The sequence below is a fragment of the Cavia porcellus genome, unplaced genomic scaffold (assembly GCF_034190915.1).
Source record: "Cavia porcellus strain 051 isolate PalLab524CR breed Dunkin Hartley unplaced genomic scaffold, mCavPor4.1 scaffold_13, whole genome shotgun sequence".
NCBI lineage: Eukaryota > Metazoa > Chordata > Mammalia > Rodentia > Caviidae > Cavia > Cavia porcellus.
The window spans coordinates 20,695,361-20,707,900 of NW_026947496.1; the positions used below are offsets into that span (position 1 = coordinate 20,695,361).

The window sequence follows — 12,540 nt, forward strand, 5'->3', positions numbered from 1 at the left end:
AAAAATATTAATAATACTCCAAGAGCCAGGTCTCAGAATACAAACTGTGATTTTGACCTCAGTTTTGACAAACCTTAACAAACTCAGAGAGAGAGAGAAAGAGAGAGAGAGAGAGTGCTTAAAAGGACCTCATGTGGCCAACTTGTCCAATACCAGGAAATTATGCCAGTCTGCCAGTTTGCACCCGGTCCAGAGGAGAAAATGACACAAACACCAAGCTTTCCTTCCTCTGACTGTCCACAGTACTTTTCAGCTTCTACTGTTTTTGACCTTGATCTTTTTCAATTCAGCATGATTGCAATGTCTTTTTATACTTCACTGAACTTACGCCTTGAAAGCTCAAAATGTTTATAAACTCCTTGATGGAAAGAAACCTTGCCATGCCCTTCTTTTATAAGCACCTAGCAGTGTCTAGTGGAAGAGTCTGAATTTAAATTAAACAAACCTTAGCCAAACCTGCTCTAGGATTAATCCTTCCAGCAGAGGAAGCACTCCCGAGCAGCTACAGTTTACGCCCCTTCTTACCTTTCTCCGTTCTCTAGAACTTGGAGCTCTCATGATGCCTCTTGTCCAAGTGAAAGCCCTTCCCAAGCTGGAAAACAAACTACAACTTCACCTTCTCTTTTCTAACCCTCCAGGCCATTCCATTTTCAGTTACCAGTGACCTTTGCACAGTTGCTGTTTCCTCTCAAGGCTTACACACCCTCTTGGCCACCTCATTATGGGAGCCACGATCTCTGATTCTCACAGCTTTTCCAAAACCACAATCACAGAACCTTCCTCCTCCATGAAAGTGAGACAAAGCAGGTTCTTCATCTTGAACTGGCATCAGAAACACCTGGAAATCTTATGAAACCATGGATTTCTGATTGAGAAAGTCTGATGTGGAACTTGGGTTCCCTATGATCCCCAAGTGATGCTGATGGTGCTAATTTGGGCTCCACTCTTTGAGTGCCTGTGCTCTCACCGTCTTTCTGTCAGCTACACAGCCAAGAGGTGGAAGATCTTTGGATATGCTTCATTGCCACACTGGGAGAAAGGACACCTGTCTATACCAAGGAAGTGACAAAAGACCAAGCAAACAAAAACCACCATGCATTGTATACATGAAAAATATGGGAGAAACTTTTGTGGTCACTCACTTGAGCTTTTCAACTGTTTTTCTCCTGGCTCCAGGTCCTATGCCCTTTCTTTTTCTCTCTACTAAAAAATTCTCCTTGGTCTCCAAGGACGCCCAGTCATTGCCACCCCTAGAGTACTTTCGGCATACCCTGGAGGTTCCCAAGTGACTGTCACCCTTCTCCTATTCATCAATAATCAGGTAGAGGTGTACGATCCAAAGGTGGTATTGGAACATGTACAACTTAAAACTTGGCATTACATTTTAGTAAAGGTCAGGATAGTTTCCTGCCTTCTAAATGTAGTTGACCTTTTCTTAAGCCCTCAAACTAACTAACTGCTCTTATTCTCAATACAGTTTGACAACAGTTCTTTCAATTTTCTTTCTCTTCTCTCTAGAATTTTGAAGATACAATTAAGGTCCCCAACCAGGTGTTGTAAAAATAGAGAGTTACACTTGGTGAGCCTGACCTAATCAGATGAGCCCTTAAAAGGGCTGGGCTATGCAAGGAATGAGATGGAAACCGAGTCAAGACCTTTTGGGAGGGGAGTAAGCCTCATGGCAAGGAAATGAGGAAGCTTCCAGAAGCTGAGACTCTTCCCAAGCTTGCAGCCAGTAACAAAACAGGGGCCTCGGTGAGTGTGACAACCACAAGGAACTGAATGCACCACAGATAACCATGTGAACTCACAAAGGACCAGGAGCTCTGAATACAAAAGCAGCCCAGTGAACACTGTGATCAGCCTTTTGAAACCCAGAACAGAGAACTGAACTAAGGCAGGAAGTGTGAACTAATAAGTGGGTGTTGTTATAAGTCACTATATTTGTGATAAATTGTCATGCAGCAACAAAAAATATACATGTGTTACAACAAATTTCAGTTTTCCTTTTTCTTGGCTTGAATCACTGTGAATTTTATTTGCCTATTACAACTAAAATAGCTAAAATCTTTTGAGCTGGTAGCATCCCAGAGTTGCTCTTATTCTGCCCCTCTTTTCTTTATTTCTTTATTTTTCCAGTAATTCCTCCTGGCTATGGGTTCAGTTCTCTTCTCTTTCTGTAGAAGTTCTTTTGATTACACATAGTTCTTAAATCTCTACCCCAGGCCCTGGTATCTCCCCATAAGCTCCTGGATATATGTAGTATAAGCAAAGTGTTTGTTTCAAAACTTCCCATCTTTATCCCCAAATCAGTTCTCCTTGAATTCCCAACTCATGCTAATGGTATTGATGTCTTCTCCTTCTCTCCCAGGTCACTGGTTGTCAAGTCCTATTAATCCTGCATCTGCTCTGTTCCCATTGCCACTAAGCTAGGGCACAAGCTATTTCTCTCACTGCAGCTAGCAGTGGAGTTATACCTTGGCTCTGCCTTCCTAAGGTAGAGCCAACCTGAGATAATACAACTTCTCCAGACCATACTTCCTTGGTCCCTACAACTTCTAAATTCCTTATCTGATATTGAAGATCTTTGCAATCAGGTCCAAAGGTGCCTGTCCAACCAACTGCATTTTCTTCTTCTCCCTTCTTGCACACTGGGCTCACCACACTGAACTTCTAACTTCCTATCTGAGAGTCCACCTTTCTGCTCCACGCATCACAAATTAGGCCACCCCTCCTAAGGCCAGCACAAATCCCCCTTTCTAATGATTCTTGCCTTCATTTATGCTACAACTTTCTTTATCGTGAGGCTTAAAAATTTTTTTTTTGCATGTGAACTCCTATAGCATTTATTCCTTTCCCATAAGGTACTCATCGTTTTGTTACTTATCCTAAAATAGGTGTCATCTCCTCAAATAGACTGCAATGAACTCCATCCATAAAAGCAGGTGAAGTCCATGTGTGTCTTCTTTAGGAGATGGTAACCCACTGATAAATTCTTATAGATGGCTGGAAAGGTGATATTTTACATTCACATTGAAATATGCTCAAACCTCCTTCCTCTGTGGCTATCAAATGTGAGAACTTGTCTTTGGGTGAAATGAAGAAGAATCAGGACACAATGTGTTATGGCTTATATTTAGATGTCCCCTGCCCCCAAAGCTTCATGCAGTCATAGGCAAAGATCTTTCAGAGATGGCTGAATCTAGAGTGTGTGACTGATTCAAGGTTCAATGCTAGGATTAAGGGTATTAGATTAAGGGTGGGTGATTAATCGGTCACTCTACTGATTGACTTGGCACCATCCTAATCTCAGTAGCCAAGATACACTATAAGGGACAGAAAGAGGCTTATCTTGTTCCTTGCTTGCTTTGCTGCCTTCTTCAGACCACGTACTGTTTTTCCTCTGTGATGTCTGTCTGCCATGCCACCCTGCTTGGATGGCAACCTCTACAAACTGTGAGCTAAATATACTTTTTCCCCTTTAACTCTGGATGTCAGGTATTTTGTCTCAGCAATGAAAGAAAAGTAACTAACACAGGAGGAAATGGCTCACTGAAATATTCTGCAAGAGTTCTGTTTTTCAGCTCGGGTCTGAAGCTACTCTGAATCTGCCAGGGTTGTTGAGAATGGCAGTTAAAAACAGTGTCCTCCATTAAGCACAGTCAGCAGGCCGCAGAGCTGGTGGCTCACAAAGAAGCACAGACTGTACAACAATCACCAGGACCAAAAGCTCTCCTTCCCCCAGGAAAGGAATTAGAAGTTCAGAGCTTTCAAGAAGAACTGGAGGGAAGCCAAGGAGGAATAAAGGCCAACACTGCTGACATCATGAAGGATCAGATTTATTCTCAGATTTTACCTCCCCATTCAACCAACCAACAGCTGATGAATTGTGTGAATGATCCATTGTAAAACTTCTTCCAAACCATCAGTGCTTGGATTTCTAGGTTATACTGGGGACATTTTCTATAGATTATTAACTGATTTGTGTTGAGAGAATAAAAACTAAAATTAGTATCTGCCCAAAGAACACTTAATCAGAGAGATAAATACACTGAATAAATTTCTATGAACATTTAAAAAAATATTTCATACTGATCCATGCCACTGTTTTCTGTTATTAGCATGGCTTATTGCATAAAGGTGAGGCTTCATCTATGCAGATACAATCCCTGCAGGTGTGCATATGTGCACCTAGGTTACGTCTCCTCATTGGGCCTAGCACAAAGTATGCTGTGAAATATACACGCAGAAAAAGCATTTCTGCCTATTGGGAATAACATGAAAGTAAAATATATGTAGAATAGACAGGTGTAGAACCTAATTGCAACCTGAAGGACTGCAGAATGTCTCCAGGAAATTATTTTAAAGTGGCGTGTGCTCTTTAGGGACAATTTCTTTCTGAACTTTCTTTTGTTGAACTACTTGGGGGCCCATGGGAACTGCAGAATTCCATCAGAAGGTGCTGTGGCCCAGGGCACCGCGAGCTCTTGAGCAGGAAGCAGAGACCACACTGTGGTAACCCGTTCCCTGGGTTGCACACATCCCCTTTCAGGATGCTGTGAGTCAGCATGCGCCTTCTCCCTGGAGGCGAGCTTTATCCCTGCCTTCTCAAAAAGGCCCCTGTTTACTTTGGCTGTTGCAGAAGTGCTTGGTAAAAATGGGGAAGGCTTGCATTTCTAAGTCAGAAGTAGGTAAGGTCTGTGAGAAGCTACATGTGGAGTCCAGTCCTCTGACTTTAAGCTTCTCTCAGTGTCTGCTCTAATTTTTAAAGAAAAAAATTAGCAAAATTCCTGAGTTACATATTTTCCTGTCATTATATTTTTGTTCTGATCTTAGGAGTTACAGGAGAGTATCTCCAACAGTTTTATTTGGCCTGACTTTACAAAGCAGGAAGTCAAGATAAAATGCCAAGACAGACTACATATGCCGCTCACCCTCCCTTATGAACAGATAGAAGTAACTATTCACCAAAAGCACTAAAAATACAGCACTGGAAGGATCCTATCAAAGCCACAACTTCCTTTTCTAACATATTACTGGGAAAAAGTAGGGCTACAACCAGATTCTCAAATCATGCTTTCAAAGTAAGAGTATTAGCACTAACAGAATTATCTTCCAAAACTCAGTCAGTGGCCTTTTTAACCACTCAAATTTTGCACAGTGTTTGAGTCAACAGGAAACATAAAAGTATCGTCCACTTCATTTGCCTTCTTGTCTACTTGTTTTATTAAATTAAAAGTCAACAAATACAATCCCATGTGAGCATTTCTCTATCCCATCCCAGATAGCAGCTTCCTTGCTTAAATATTACAACTTTCTGATGCAATCGGAACAGACTTAGTTTAAGACAAAGGAGCTATTCAAAACATCTCTTCTTTTGGAAGAGGCTTAAAGAAAATGATTCTTGCTTAAAACCAAGATTTCAATGGTCCCAACTATGCACACCAAGTAACAGGAATACCACTTGGCATTAAATCTAGGGATTACCTGTTGAAACACCAAAGGCAGGTGGACTTTGATGTGGCTTGCTTGGTGCCAGGTAAGTACGAAGAAATGCAATTATCCTTCCTTTCAATGAATGTAGAGTTGACAATTTGATACCATATTTGGAGCAAAGATTCATAGTGTGGAGGACAGGGGAGGGGGCTGAGTGTGAGCACACACCCACATGCCATCTGGAGCCCATTACAGGTCACACTACAGAGGAAATCCCTGTATTTCACTTGCTACAAATGTTTTACGGTCCAATAAAAAGAAGTATCCACTGGTATTTTCTGAGTAAAAGATACAGCTGCAATTTATCTTCAGGGGCCAGATACTCAATTAAAACACCTGATGATTGTGTTCATTAAAAACCTCACGAGATCTTTCTACAATGAACATTCTACATGTTTTTTACAACTCTTTAAAAGTAAGTATTTTAAAAACCTTAGAATCAGCAACATGTTTGGCCCTTGGCTCTAGAACCAACATACCATACTTGTTTGGATTAGGGAAAAAGAATAATCAGGGTTTTTCCTCTCCTCTTTCATCTTGACTTGTAGAGGTTCTGCCTAATATCACAGCTCCAAGGATTCTCACACTTACAACTGCGAGCATATCAAAAAAGGAGAAAATCTCTCCCTCCTTAATTGTTATGTCGAATAAGCTCTCAAAAGTTCATTTTTGTTACCTTTTTCAGGCAAAATAAGAGGCCTTTTACAAAAATTCTATTGCTAAAACAATGGAATTCTCCTGGGAATGACTTCGTTATGGAAATGAAGTGACAGCTTCTTTTATCCAGCCAGGCAGAAAGTGTGCATTTATAAAAGGCATTCAGAGCACTCGAGTGTTGTGTGTGGGAGGACAGAAAATGCTATTTTTAATTCAGATTGCAGCATTCCCCTCATGCAGGTCTTTCAGTATAATCATAATCATAATAAGACTGATCTAAAAAGAAAGAAGAGAGGAAAAAAAGATTCCCATTCTTGCTGACCCTAGCAGAAAAAGGGAAAAAACAAAAAGTGAAAAACGAAAATTAGCATGATTAATACAGCTGCCTTTGCTTCTAGACCCTTCTGCAAGCTCAAAGATCCACCGTCAAGGCGATCCAGGCCAACTATCCTTTCCCACGGCTAAAAAGCACTTCCTATCTGCTAGGAACCACATTCCACCTTCTCACACCCATTACATTTCTGTACCTGTGACTTCTTCACTGTACTGAGTTTGCAGAAGCTGCCTGTGCCTGCCGGGAAACCATACGTAGCTTCCCCCTTCTGTTTCTAAGCCTCTGCTGGCCATGGATGAGGGAGGCCAGCCAGGTGCAAGGGCCACCCCAGAAACCAGACTCTTAATTTCAATCACTGGAAACCCCTGCGGTCAGCATGAGGCATCAACACTGGGTTTGTAGGAAGCCTGTGAGTGTGGCTGGGAAGCAGAGTGACAATGGGAGTGCAGAGGACGCTACAAAAAGTCAGACACCTGACACTGCAAGGAAAATGGAACTGCAAAGGCCAACTGATGGGACAAGAGTCGTCTAGCACAGTAACAGTTAAATGGCTGGCTTGAGACCATGCGTGCAGCATTTAAAAAAAAATGAAGTCAAAGTCACTTTTTGATGGAGGCAAAATTCATAGTAACACAAAATACACCATTTTAACCATTTTTCAAGTATAGAATTCAGTAGCTTTTAGTCTTACAGCACTTCTAATTCCCAAAGATTTTTGCCGTGCCCCATGGAAGCTGTACATCTATTAACAGCCACTCTCTGTCTCTCCCTCCTTTTAGACTCGTTATGACTAATCTGCCTTCTGTCACCATAAATTTGCCTATTCTGGGTGTTACACTCAGTAAATCAAACCGTACACGGCCTTTTGTGATGGACTATTTTCTCTGGGCATAATGTTTTCAAAGCGCATCCATAATTTGGCATGAAAAGTACAATACTGTGGTTCTGGCTGAATAATACACCATTATATGGACTTGCCATTTTGCTGTCCACTTGCCCATTGATGGATTTTTGGGTTGGTTACACTCTTTTTGGCTATTATGGATAGTACTGTATGAACACTCATATGCACATTTCTGTTTGGAAGCTGTTACCAATTGGTTTGGGTACATGTCTAGGAATGGAACATAAGGTGATTCTGTACATCAGTACTTGAGGAATTGCCAATCTGTCTTTCATAGTGGCTATTTGATATTATATTCTTTGTACCATCGAAGTATGAAGATTGCAGTTTCTCTACATCCTTGCCAATACTGTTCCTTTTCTCCTTTCCTCCCTCTTTTCCTTCCTTCCTGTCTTCTTTCCTTCCATTCATTATGGTCACCCTAAGGAGTGTGAAGCAGTATCTCACCATGGTTTTGATATTAATCTCATCAAAATCCTGAGCTTTCCACACAGCCAACCTGCACTTGGGTGCAAGGACTGACTTTCAGAAACAGCAAGTACAGCAGCTTGAATTTGCGAGGTTTTCTATGCTTTCATCTCTCTTTTGCATCTCTGTTTATTACTGACATGTAAACTGCCCCATCCTCCGATACCTAGAGACCTCTGCTCACTTTCCCAGACCAACACTCACACATTCATACATACTGGCTAATTAATAAACTAATTTATCCTAAAGCTTGTGTGACTAACAGAAATAACATACTTCTTGAATAATGCCTAAGACTATGTTTAAGCAAAAACAAAATATTGGCTGTAGAATTCTGGGCTTCATCCATTTGGTCAGGGCAAGAACAGGAGACTTTGAAATTCCCCTACAGCATCAGCTCTCAAATTTGGTTGCACACTGTGGTCCCTCGGGGAGCTTTAGAAAATGCTCTCTCCTCCCACAGAGATCCTCACTGGTCTGGGGTGCAGCCCAAGTAATAGAATTTGAGAAGCTCCCCAAGGAAGACTAACTGGGGAAAGGCAGGGAATCACTGCAGTTGAGTCGGTTGTTGCAAGTTGTTACTTCTCTCTCTCAAATGTAGTCCCCTTCTTGCTGCCCTAGGACCACCTGCAGGTAGCTAGAGATGCACATTCTTTGGTTTTAAAAGTCTTCGAAATTCAGATTAAAACTAACAAAACTTGAATTTCTCATCTAACTTGCCTAACAGCCCTGTGAAAGTAGGTTTATTATTCCCCTAACACAGATGAGATAGCAAACTCGGAGAGATCGATTAAGCATGAGCCCTAGATCACAAAACCTGAAAAGTGGCACAGAATGAATTGGACTAGAATTCTTCCAACACCAAAATGTGTACTTTTTATGTTGCCAGTCTTCATAATATCCAAAGGGCCACTCTTATCAGTGTGGACATACAGCGTGGGGCTAAGACCCACAAGGAGAACAGCAGCTCCCTATCTTCCACCTGGAACCTCTCTTGTGGAACAAGGTTGGGGATGCACAGATGTGCCCCAACTTAAAATGGGGTTATGTCCTGATAAATCCACTGCAATGTGAAAGTGCCCTACACCAAAAAATATATGTAATGCACTTACTAATCTATGATGCAGTAGTAACTTTTTCCAGGTAAAACTGGCAACAGGTCACGAACTATCTTTAATGTGTATGAATATAGCAAAGCCTGAGGAAAGTAACATTTATGAATCACTTTGACGTCTAGATATGATTACAAAGCTGAATCAGAAAATGGCAAAACCAATGGCTACAAAAGAAAAAAATCTCCAATACTTAAAATATTCAGATCCCTATAATACAGAAGACGCAAGTTCCTCCTAACACACTGTCTGTCTGCCAAAGGCCAGTGCATATTAACAAGCATTTACCATGGCATAATTGGAATAGACAAAATACATGGTGGTATGGTGGTAGATTCTGAGAAATGGGTTTCAAGTCACTCTTTCCTATTTCAAGTTGGTAAACTCAAAACATGTAGATCTGCATACATGTGTGCACACATAAGAACATACACACAGTTTAAAGGAGAAACATATTTCAGTCTTTCCATTTTTCAAAGGTATAGCTCTTATTTCCTAAAACAAAGAGACAGAGAGTTGGGACATTCTCTCTGTCTAGGTTACTGGTACTCTAAGGAAGCCAGAAGAATTTCTGTGCAGTAGACTTAGGAGCTGGCAAAGAGTAAGGATTTCCTGGAGGTTTTCTTAGGCCACCATCAAAAGTTGGTTAGGGGAGAAAAGTTTTCACAAGTGGCACTTGTACTTGCTTCTCTCCTAATTGTAGTGAATCTGTCAACTTCTTTTCTAGTGTATCAAGACTTTACTCTTCAAAAGCATTCTTAGTGTTCTCTGAATTGCTGTACTTTTAAGTTAACTACTTTTCAAAGTGCTGTTTAAAAACTGACATCTTCAACCACATTTCAGGCTCAGGAAATACCTAAATTTGCTAAGTCTCATTGGTTCTCAACAAAGTGCTACTTAAAAAATACACCTGACAGCCAATCTTGAAAATCATTTGTGCAGAAATTGTGTTCAAATTACTTTTTATCAAGACATTTAAGAGAAAATGTGGTTTTCTTTATAATAGGCTAAAAATAATGTATCCTTTATCTTCAACTGAACATGTACATATGTTGTCTAAGCTGTTGCATTTAAACAAATTGAAAAACAGTAGGATTTTGGCTTTCATCCATACAGAAACAAAACTTGCCCAGAATATCATTTTGAATGTTAAAAAAGTACAATTAACTGTTATTTTTCACCAACTTTCAACCTACATAGAGAATCAGAGTTGTCAACCAAGTCCAAGACCTTGTATTTATTGTAAGACCCGAGGTTTCAAAAACAGAAAACTCAGAAGTAATCAGTGTAGTCCAAATTTAAGTAAGAAAAAAAAAAAGAAACTGAGAGGAGAGTTATATACTTTATATTCCTCCCAATTCCTTTTGGGTTACTGGTCAATCTACAATTAAAGTTGACCCGTATGACAACAGTTTGATTAAACTGTCTCTAAGGCATATTCTTCAAATGATCCAGATCGAATGTTTCACTGAATGCTTATTATGTACAAAGTTCCACTTGGTGGGTTTCTGAAACGGATATAACATGTTCATCACTTTGAATGCAGAATATTGACGTTTAGAACACACACCTGCCCCCAACTCTAATAATTGTGTGGGGCACATCTGTAATCCCAGCACTCAGGAGGCAGAGGCAGAAGGATTACTGTGAGTTCCAAGCCAGCCTGGACTGCATAATGAGTTCAAGGTCAGTCTGGGCTACACAGTGAGATCCTGTCTCAAAAAACAAAACAAACAAAAAATTCTGGGTAATCCGTCATCACAGTTTGTATGTTTAAACTGTATGTACTTTTAAAGCCAGAGTCCTGCTTTTAAATAAAATCTTATAGAAGAAATGGGTATTGTGACATTGAGGCTATTTGTTCTGCCTAACCTATTGATTCCCCCTTTCTTATCCACCAACACGGAGGATTCTGAGATCTGCCGCCTGGGATTGGCAGCGGGCACCAAAGAATCCTTAGGCCACTGGATAAAGTGGTACAACTGTCACTGGTCTGAGGCATCTGCATTACTTAGCATGGTATATGCTGCTTTATGCACAAGCCACACCAGGGAACTTGTGGCACATGAGCACTAAGAGAGCGCTATTTATGCACACGCTATGCACACCATAGTGTTAATTTCTGGCGTTGAGTCCATGCTGTCCTTCAGCAGGTGATCCTCTTGTGTTTCTTTGCTACTTGCCAAGTGCCAAGTAATTTCACACTCTGCACATTTAGACACTGTATCAACTCTATGTATTTCATGTCTGACCCACCATGCGTGGTGTTACGTGTTATTCATATGGCTCTCATCCAACCTAACCTGTGAGTAACACAGGGAAACAGAGTACACTGAACAGTTGTACTGCAGCTTTTAGTACATGAGATAGTATCTGCAGCATATAATACAGGCTGCAGAGGCATTTGTTGAGAGAATGAATGAATGATGCATGGATGGAAGATGGGCGGGTAAATGGATGATATGACTGGACACACTGTCTTCAAATCAGTAGAAAACTTTTACAAATATACACATACATTTCATGCACTTTACAATTGAAAATAACACACAACACAAACATTACCATCTTACTCACTTTAGTGTGCCTTTCAGGGGCACTAAGTACATTCACACTATCGTGCATCTATCATTACCATCCTTCTCCAGAGCTCTCCATTTGCCAAAATCAAAACTGTTGCACATAAATATGTTTGCAAAAATATTCTTAATAATTACCAGGGTTTTCACTTCCTTCTTGCCCCTACCTGCAGCACATTTTGTGTCTCTCCTCCATTCCTGGGTTGTTCTCTAGTGAAAACCAGGGTAAATGTGGGTAAGATGCATGGTCAGTGAAATGCCTGCCTACTAACTTAGTGACTAGCTAGCAGTTTGGGAGACTCAACACAGATTCCCTTGATCATTTCCTGTAACTGCAATGGACTCCTAGTCACGCAGATTGTCAGGAGTAAGTCTGCAGTCCTGTGACTGCTGGGGGTTGTCAGAAAGCACCCTTTTGAATGAGCAGAGCCTGTATGTGAAATAGTCTGTACATAATACACAGGAAGCTTTTAACATGATATTCACACAACCTTCTGTTTTGGAACCCAGGAGATTATATGATAACACTGCCTGCACCCTGCCTCAGGAACCAGTTGTCAAATCTACTGTCCATTTTATCCACGGCCCCAAAGAAATCAAAGTAACAAAGAAAGCTGGTACACAGATCACATGCACAGAATGGGTTTTAATGTGAAACATTCCCAAATAATGATCACATCTCTAATCTCACATGTAGACAAATATAAAGGAGAAGGAGACCCCAAAAGAGTGGCAAGTTCTTCTGATGAAGGAAAAGGGGCCGGCAGTGACCTAGACCCCAGGTCCACATCTGATGCAAAGTGCTTGCTCCAGAAGTTTCTCTACATCGCCCTGAGCCTCAGGTTCCCATGTATAAAATTTCATGGGCTAACGGGAAAAAAAGCCAGTGCAAGCTATGCCTGACCCCCTTCCTGCACTAGCATTCAACCGAGTCCTTGTGGGGGGAAAGAGTCGAGTCACAGCACTTGCCAGTCCCCTCCATGTGGCTGC

The 12,540-nt window shown here is 41.0% G+C and overlaps 1 protein-coding gene across 19 annotated transcripts in view; it reads right to left on the reverse strand.

Annotated features, from left to right (window-relative positions):
* Positions 1-12,540, reverse strand: part of Atxn1 (ataxin 1) — a 380,609-nt gene that overhangs the window by 145,669 nt on the left and 222,400 nt on the right. The window contains exon 1 of one of the 19 annotated variants that reach the window (XM_063259923.1): positions 526-679. The exons of the other annotated variants lie outside the window; for them this stretch is intronic. The gene's annotated coding sequence lies outside the window, so the exon portion shown is untranslated. Of the gene's footprint in view, positions 1-525; positions 680-12,540 lie in introns of those variants that run through there. 19 annotated transcript variants of the gene reach the window in all.